Below are 9,050 nucleotides of genomic sequence, written 5' to 3'. Positions count from 1 at the left end.
ATATATAATAAACACGATTAATGTATAAATTTAAAAGAATAAAGCAGTGGTTGCCAAGGCTGCGGGATAGTTAGGGCCCTATGAAATCCGTTTTATTTTTTTTCCAAATTCCGTTTTTTTTCCATTTTCATTTTTCTGGATTCCATTTTTTTTTCTTTTTAATTTTTCTTGACTCCTTTTTAATAGTTAAATTAAATGTTATTAATTAAAAAGCATGTCTAATTAATTAAAATCATGAAACTTAAACATTTTCACATCAATTTATTCAGTTTAACAAAAATTATGTTTAGAGCCCTATGAAATGTTTTATTTTTTCTCACCATATTATTTATTGTTACCAAATTCTGTGTTTTAGCATGTCTAATTATTTGAATGCATAAAACAACTTAATTAATTCTTTTTTTTTTTTTTTAAAGTAGCCTTATGAATTTTTTTTCCCTCAGAAATTCTGTGTTGCGTATTTACATTTTTTCTGGTTATCAAATGAAGGCATAAAATATTAATTTTATTTATCATTTAACTTTTATTGAAAATTAAGCAAACAAGATTTTTTTGGCAAACAAAGGGGATTTACTATTAAAATTAAAACATGGAAGAAATGTTTTGTGTGATTATTCCTTAAAAAAATAATGTTTGTTTCATTTTAGTATTAGTAGTAGTAGTAGGCTATGTACATTCTACTGAAAAATAGTTATAGGCACAATGTCTTCAAATCAAACCGGACTTTTATTTTTACGGGTTGCAGTGAATACCTTTACAGTTCTGTGTATGAGATATGACGCTAGTTTTACTCAAATCAAACGATAAAATGCTCATGAAGTGACTCTCAGAGCAGTTCTGGAGATGTTGTTCATGTGTTTACGTCCTCCTTTAGTGAGACGGCAGACGCTGAAATCACCGCGAGTGTCAGGCTCGCTTCAGCATATGTGTAGTAAATGAAACCGCTCGTCTGCACCATTCATTAACAGAGACAGGCAGAACATGCAGGATTCATATTTAAATCGACTTTTGCGGCTTAATATTTACAGATACTAGTCCATATCATGATTTGATTTAAGTGTAATGACCTACTTTTGATTAATTAATTCAAAAGTTCACAAATTCTGTGACATTCAGGATTAAACTGTGAATTCTGTTTTTATGATACAGACAACACTGCGTAATTTTCCCGCTTATCATGCGGCCACTTGCCTGATGTAACATAAAATATCTTACATACCACTTGTGAACAAGCCAGTGTAATGCAAATATATCTGAAAGGTCTGCGCTAGGATATCGTCACGTTCTCGCGAGACCAGTCAGATCTCGCGAGACACATCGGATCTCGCGAGATACCCCTAATGTTTTGATTACTAAATTCAATTGTAGCATTTTAAATAACTGATTTTAATTTTTAGTGCTTATTTTTTTCTTTTAATTTAATAAATTATAGACAAAATATAGTATAGATGAAAAAGTATAGATTTTAACATCAGTTATTTAGCGGTTAAAGGGGTCATATGTAGTGATCGACCGATATTGATATTTCATAACCGATACCGATACCAATTATTTGCATGTTTATGTGCCCGATAACCGATATGCAGAACCGATATTTATTTACTGTTATAAAGTAAATAAATGACTGAGTGAAGTAAGAACATACTTCAATTTGGTTTTTCCTCTTTTCAGTCATCTTTTTTTTTTGTAAGTGTTGAAAATTACCAGTCTTTCATGTTAAATTTAATCTTTATATTACAACAATAAAAAACATTTTATTTATAATAAGCATTAACAGCAACAACACTAATATTAACAATAAGCAAAATAAATGTAGAATGTCTGATGCTTTCAAATGGAGAAAATAAATAAAGGACAGGAGTCATATCAACTTCATTTTAAACTACAGTTTTAGTAGGTTTATAAGCTGTTTAATAGGCTAAAGAGTGAAGAATAATTCACTGGATAATGTTAATTCACTGAATAAAATTCTCTGGAATATTGGAATGTAACAAACAAAACATCATATTTTATTGCATTTCTCAACTGGGGAGATAATAAATAATTAATTTCCATAGAGTTGTATCTATTTAGATGTTTATTAACGAAATAATGGTTATATAGTAAATGTTAATACAATTTAGGGTGTTTTAAACAAGTGAATCTTGTTAAAAGTTACATGCGGTGGCCGTGCTGGAGCATTTCCTGAGCATCAACCGCATCAACCCAGTAAGTGAACAGCAATATAAAAGCGGCTTCGCAAGACTAATGATGAGCAAATATGGAGCTGATCGCTGAGGAAATACATCAACTTTGCGCTGTCGATCGCCGGATCGGCTTTCACCGTGGACAAATTAGCAGAAATTAGCTTTTTTTTTTTCATGTTCCAGTTTGACATTACACTTGGTCTTAACCATATGCAACACTACAAATGAAAAGCACGACCATTCCAAATCTCATTGGGCCTCATGGTCATGTTAAATAAACAAAAAAATGGACTGGAAGTGATTGATTGTGAAACATGAGATATTATATGACAAATCCAACAGGATTTGTGAAAAAAAGGAAAACCATAAAAAGGATGGCATCTAAAGCACCAGGGACAGCGTGAAATTGTGTGTTGTGAAATGATGTGTTGTGAGAAATCACACAAACAACAATACCTTATTTTTAGTGATCTGATTGGCTGTGATTTTATTACGTCACTTTAGCTTTCAACATGGATGGAAAAAAAATCTTATTGCATTGTTCCTGGTTAGGACACAGTGTTAGCATTTTACTGAAAGATTCATGCATATGCAAATCACATGTGTCCACGTCATTGTGCATTATTATACCAGGTCATGGCGAGCAATGTTCTCTGTATTTCTTGACACATCAATGCATTACATAATTTTTATGATGACATTTGAATTCTATTCATGGAATAGAAAGAGGCTTTGTACAAGCTGAATGCTGTCATTTTACCCATTGAGTCAACACAATGACATTTATTTATATGCATTTTAAGTCTAGGAAAATTAACTGAAGTAATATTATTCTAAGCCTATATATGATTAGGCCAAGAATAAGATTTTGACTGATCCTTATTACCTACATGTATAATGCATAATTAGGTACCATTTAATTTATAAACCGAAGTCTTAAGCCAGTGAGTGACCCCTCTAAAAATGCTAGATTCCTAATTGCATTCATTCTTGTTTTTGGAACTAGTGGTTTCTCCTCAGTGAGTAAAGCTGGACATGCTAGCATGATCACACAATGCCCCTGTGATTTAAAAGTAGGGCTGAACGATTAATTGCATTTGCGATAATATCGCGATATGAAAAAACTGTGATTTTTCAATCGCAGAGGCTGCTGTTACACTTGGTCACGTGACATGCGAGAGTAAAGAGGTATGTTCGACTTGAAGATCGATCGGTGTATGACATCAAAGTACGGCGACAGAAAGCATTTTTGCTTTTTTATAGGTTTAAAGGGGGGCATGACCAAAAAAGTTTGAGAACCACTGGTCTAAAGTTAACAGACAGTGAGTGTTTAAAAAGTGCAGTCCACATGTTTACATATGTTTATTACAGTGACTTTGAATTACCTAAAGTAGTGTAGTAAAGCAACAGATTTGTTTTTTTATTTCTGCAATCTAATTTAGTTTCTGTGATTTGTTACTGACTTTCATATTAATGTTTACACCAGGCTTATTTGTCAGTGCTTTATGTTGTCATAATTATTACATGCTTACAAGGTTGGAAGTTCAACAAATCAGTTAATATACTGTGATTGTAGTTGTTAAATAAAAATGTCATTCATATCGATTCATGCATCACCTAATTTCATCGTAACATATAGGCCTGGCCTACAGAAAAGAACATTTATGTTTAATCTATCTAATATTGTGTTGGTCATACTATACAATGATTTATAGCTTATCTTTGTTGAATAATACAGAGCATAAAGAGCTTAAAAATAATTGCATATTAAATCGCAATCGCAATATTGGTTAAAAAAAATCGCAATTAGATTATTTTCCAAAATCGTTCAGCCCTATTTAAAAGTAGTATCCAGAATAGCTCAGCTCTTATAGTCCATTGTGTTGGATCACAAAAGAGTGACAACAAGCAAACAACTCTAACTCTAGTAATGCTACTGTTACACAGTTCCACTAGCATATTAACATTCAATAAACATACAGTTATGCCTTCGTTTTCTTCTTTGTTTGTTTGTTTTTTGTTTCAAATCATCTAAGAGTTAAGGACTTATTTTTGTAAAAACTAAACATATGGGGAAAAAAATATCTATAGCATTACTTCCTCACCCAAACTTCAATTTTTAAAGTAAGCTCAGTATGCAAATTTAGTCCAAAAATTATGTGTACCTAAAAACCCAATTCACATAATACATATTTCATATTACATATTCATGGTCTTACTGTGTATAATTAATCAGTGCACATTAATCTAAAGGGAAAAAAAAGATTTGTCTTCGTCTTTCATCGAAAATCTAACAACTAGCTCTGCCTCTGGAATGATTTTCTTGATGGCACCTAGCTCTCTTATATTTCTTATCAATCCAATCATTTCTCAAAAGATAAAATCAAGTTCTGCCTTATGGTTTTGTCACGTTAAATTTTGTTACACCCAAAACCACATTACAAAATGGTCAGTGCATCTCAGGTTTCAAAATGTTTCAAAAGTCTTGAGTATCTTGACCATTTTTAATTTTCCCAATACATTTTTACCTCTATGTACTAGTGGTATTGCAAAAATCACATTTTTTTTCTTTCGGTTTTTTTTTCACTTGGTTTAACCACATTAGCCGTCTTTGTGTCGAGAACCACAACACATTTTGGTAATATGGACATTTATGGAAACCTCAATATCATTCTTGTCCAAGCTTCTTGGAACAAAAACAAACTTCTGAGCACATATGACCTCCACTGGTAAATGGGTTGTGAATGCCATTTCAAGCATAGGCAAGAAGGTAAAAGTCACTGTAGGAAAATAACATGAAGGAGCCCAACCAGAAGAGCCAGCTGGCATAGCAGCAGAGTCAGTCACAAGGACACTGCTAATGCTTGTAAGGAAGCATGCAAACAATCCTCGCAGCTGCCTCAGCAAAACTTCATTACAGTGAAGGCCAAGGCTGCTCAGGATGGTTGATTCCAAAAGTTGAAGCTCCACTGGTGAAAGACTCGTCTGGCTCCTATTGATCCATGGGATTTCACTGAGCCAATTATCCCTCATTACCCACAGCTCATCACATGCCACTAGTCTGGGAAGACCAATAAAACACTAAAGGCCCTCTCACACTTCCCTTTCCGTACCACTAGCTGATGCAGGCCAATCGATTTCAAAATTATGTTATTTTCCATACAGGTTAGCAAACATTCGCATCCACTGAGTGCACTGTTTGCTGTGGTTCAGTTGCTGGAAAGGAGGCATACTGAAATAAAATTATTATTGTGTTAACAGATGCAATTAACAAACATAACTACTGCATTATCTCGCCTCTGTGTGCTTTTCATTTTAATATTTGGGTTTAATCAACATCAATAGCCTGTGGTCACTCCTCTGTGCACTTTAAACACCTTCACACTGTTCTCTAAAGCACATAGACTTGGTAGATTTTAACCCAAATGCGGATTTGTGAAACACAAATCACTGCCAACTGGGAACTCTCTGGAATTACACTTTATGCAGCTCTGCTAAAACAATCATTATTCCATCATTTTTTCACCAACCAAATTGACTGAACGGAGTAGAAAAGGGCAGAAATAACCGTTTACTAATATCTGTTTCAAATGATCTGATCACATGTGGTCAGCCCTAATACAGTGTAATCGGGGTCCAAAATGTTTTGTGATCTGATCAGTGAAATGCTTGCGACCTCACTGCATTTGTAGTGTAAATGTTAACGCATCACAGGCAACCTGAACAATGGCCTACTCGCCTGTCAAACAATCATTGCAGTACAATAATGGTTTTAAACTTTGTCTAGGGCCTACTGATAAATGTGTCACTTTGGATATGTTGTCTGCCAAATCAGCAATTGTAATGTATGGCCATAATTGAATAATATTAAATATTAATTTCATATTATATCATATTAATGACTTTTATGTTACAGGACTTAAAGGGGTCGCTGCTAAAAGCTAAAAAGAACATTATTTTGTGTATTTGGTGTAATTCTTCTTTATGCACCAAGAGCTTGTAACACTCCAAAGAGAAAGGAAAATTTTAATCGCATCATATGACCCCTTTAACGCATTTTTGAACACACGAGGTCAACAATACTACCAAAAGGCTCCCTGAACCCCGGTCAAAACACTACTAATTACAGACTTCAATAGTCTTACATATGATGAAAAGGTCTTATAATGCAAATGTTTTTTTTTCTTAATTTTAGAAAACAACTTGTTACACATTTCCCCCACCAAACACATGAAATCTGAGAAAACGGGACTCCACACAGGAGGTAAACAAACCAGTCCTGGGCATGCCTGAGATCAATAGCAGATCAGACACAGGGGACCACCAACGTCTGAAGCAGTAAATAACACTATGTCTCATCGTCATTTGTCATTAAGTCTTATTATTATCATCATGCAGTGCTAAAGAAAGAGGCATTGATAACCTTGGACTTTTTTACAATAATAAGAGAAATTACATCTACACTGGCTCTCAATCAATATTCTTTACAGTACATTTCAATTAGTTGAAATACATGCAACAATTTGCTTTGACCAATATTTTAACAATATAATCTACTTGGTTATTGGTTCTTTATTACTGGGTCTAACAATGAAGACCACAATTTTTTCAAAGTCTAAAAAAAAGAAAGAAAGAAAGAAAGAAAGAAAGAAAGAAAGAAAGAAAGAAAGAAAGTTTCATACAGTTACAGTCCAAAACAAAGCCAGATATGAATTTGTGAGCATCAAGATCGACAAACAACTTTGCATTAATATTATTATTACAGATTGCAAATTATGCAAAATGCTAATTACATTTTTAAGGTAGTCTATATAAATATAGTCTATATTTAGTAGTCTACTAAATAGTTAGTTATTATTGTAGATATTGTTATTAGCAGAAATAAAATAATTTTTAAAAAATCACATCTGAATATTGGTTTCTGAATATCTGTATCGTTTGTGAAAACAACTCTGTATCAATCTTTCGTCACAATTTTAGACCAACTTTGATTTTACTTAGAAATGTAAAGCATCTGTTAAATAAAAGTTTATTTTTTTTCAATTTTAGTGGTCTGATATTTTATTTTATTTATTTACTCTCAGTGTACTTATGACAATCTTAAACCATAAAATTTACCTATTCATAAACTGTCAGCTGTCTAGTTTTTTTTTTAATCTATTTATCTATGCCAGTTATCAAAACAATATTGCAAACAGGCATCATGATTAAAACGGATTGGAAGGAAAACTGCAAAAAAGTGTTGTTAAACGGATTCAACTACTTTTAACGGTCCACACAATCTGGAATCATCCAGACAAGAAAAGGGCCGGCGACATCATGGCCATGTTTACGCAGGCAGCTAAAAACGCTGTCTAGTTAGGCAGCTCACTAGGTTTTGAGACACAACCCATCATTTCAGATGGGATCTCTCCCTAAATAATCAGCATTGCGCTCCGTGTCACTGACAGCTGATGCGGTCGTGGGCAAACATGTCATGTATGATAAGGGTGGAGGCACTAAATAATCAGAAATGGAGCTCATGCTCCACTCAATCTCGTGGGTCAGTGGATGTGAGAAATGCTACCTACCGCATGCGGCTCTACCGCTTTTCATACTAACCATGGAGATGCCACATTTTATGACAACTAATAATAATGCCAAACGCAATTTAAGCATATCGGTCATGGGCATATATTTGGAGGCATGTTACCTCGCTGCAAAATCGTGCCCGACGGCGCAACCACGGTTCAACAGATTTTCACCATTTTTCTCCAATAACGTAGGCGAGTCGCGGTACAAATCCGTCTCCTCGAGCCCCTTACATGACCGCCGCTTGCTAATATCAGCATACCGATGACTAGACACACGCAGGTCCCATTGTCACCGTCCAAACCATGTTACATGTGTCAGAAAGTGTGCCTCTCACCTCGCAGATCTGTGCCCATTTTCCGCCCGTGCCCAGCAGCCGCTCCAGCAGGATGACGTCACGAGCGCCACTCTGCAGCAGAAGACGAGCGCGAACCAACACGCGTCGCGTCGCGTCGCGTAGCGCAGGGCAATAAAGAAAAGGGGGCGTGTGTGACGCTCACAGCAACGAGCAGAACACAAGCCCTACTTGTCCTGCTTGGAGCCGGGTTTTAAAAAAGGTAGCTGCGAATCAGTTTTGTTAGCAGTGTATATTGATGATAAAAAGCATTTATTGTGGATCGGTTTGATGATGAAGGTACGCCACACAGTGTAGGCTACATTTTGTTTCGTCGTATAGCCTATAGCTCATAGGATTTCAAACTTTTTGATGCCAAGGAATTACTCAAATATAAAACCAGATGTAGTTTTTTGTACAATGACCTATTCTGTGTGAAGAAAATATTAAATGTGATATTATAAAGACAAATGTAAATAGGCCTATTGTCGTTGTACTAAAGCCAAAGCAATTTCTTAAAATGTTATCTGTAAAATATTACCTTATTTAAATATTATCTCATATAATTTGTATTATTAAGTTGATCGCGCATCTTTCTCTTTTTCTTTTCATTCTTTCGCTCTGGACAATCCATTTGCTAAATGTATGCTAATCTATAATATGTAGACAAGAAGACAATGAATTTCTAGCTTTCTTTCTAAATCTGGTCGGACATATTAAAGGAAAAATTCTTCTAAACTGAACAGAGATATTTCTATCTGAGTAACGTAAGTCTAGAGGAAAAACGAGCTCTAATGTGAAGCAAGTAGGCTACTCATTGATCAGATCTTGTAGGCTTAATAATTGTGTTAGTGTATCTAGATAAAAAATCATGCGTCAAACCTGGCTAATTTGTGGTGGAAATAAATAATGATTTTAGCATTGGTCTGTTGTCCAGAGGCTTTGTTGTTTGGCGGTGT

General features: G+C 34.6%; 1 protein-coding gene across 1 annotated transcript in view; it reads right to left on the bottom strand.

Moving 5' to 3' along the window:
• Positions 1–8,181, bottom strand: part of LOC107692170 (F-box only protein 41-like) — a 55,216-nt gene extending 47,035 nt beyond the window's left edge. The window contains exon 1 of the mRNA XM_016491130.1: positions 8,095–8,181. The gene's annotated coding sequence lies outside the window, so the exon portion shown is untranslated. The remainder of the gene's footprint in view (positions 1–8,094) is intronic.
• Between the last annotated feature and the right edge of the window lie 869 nt (positions 8,182–9,050).

The sequence above is a fragment of the Sinocyclocheilus anshuiensis genome, unplaced genomic scaffold, assembly GCF_001515605.1.
Source record: "Sinocyclocheilus anshuiensis isolate Anshui unplaced genomic scaffold, SAMN03320099.WGS_v1.1 scaffold322, whole genome shotgun sequence".
Lineage (NCBI taxonomy): Eukaryota > Metazoa > Chordata > Actinopteri > Cypriniformes > Cyprinidae > Sinocyclocheilus > Sinocyclocheilus anshuiensis.
Note: the sequence above shows the minus strand (reverse complement) of the source record. Positions and strands in the feature narration are given on the sequence as shown.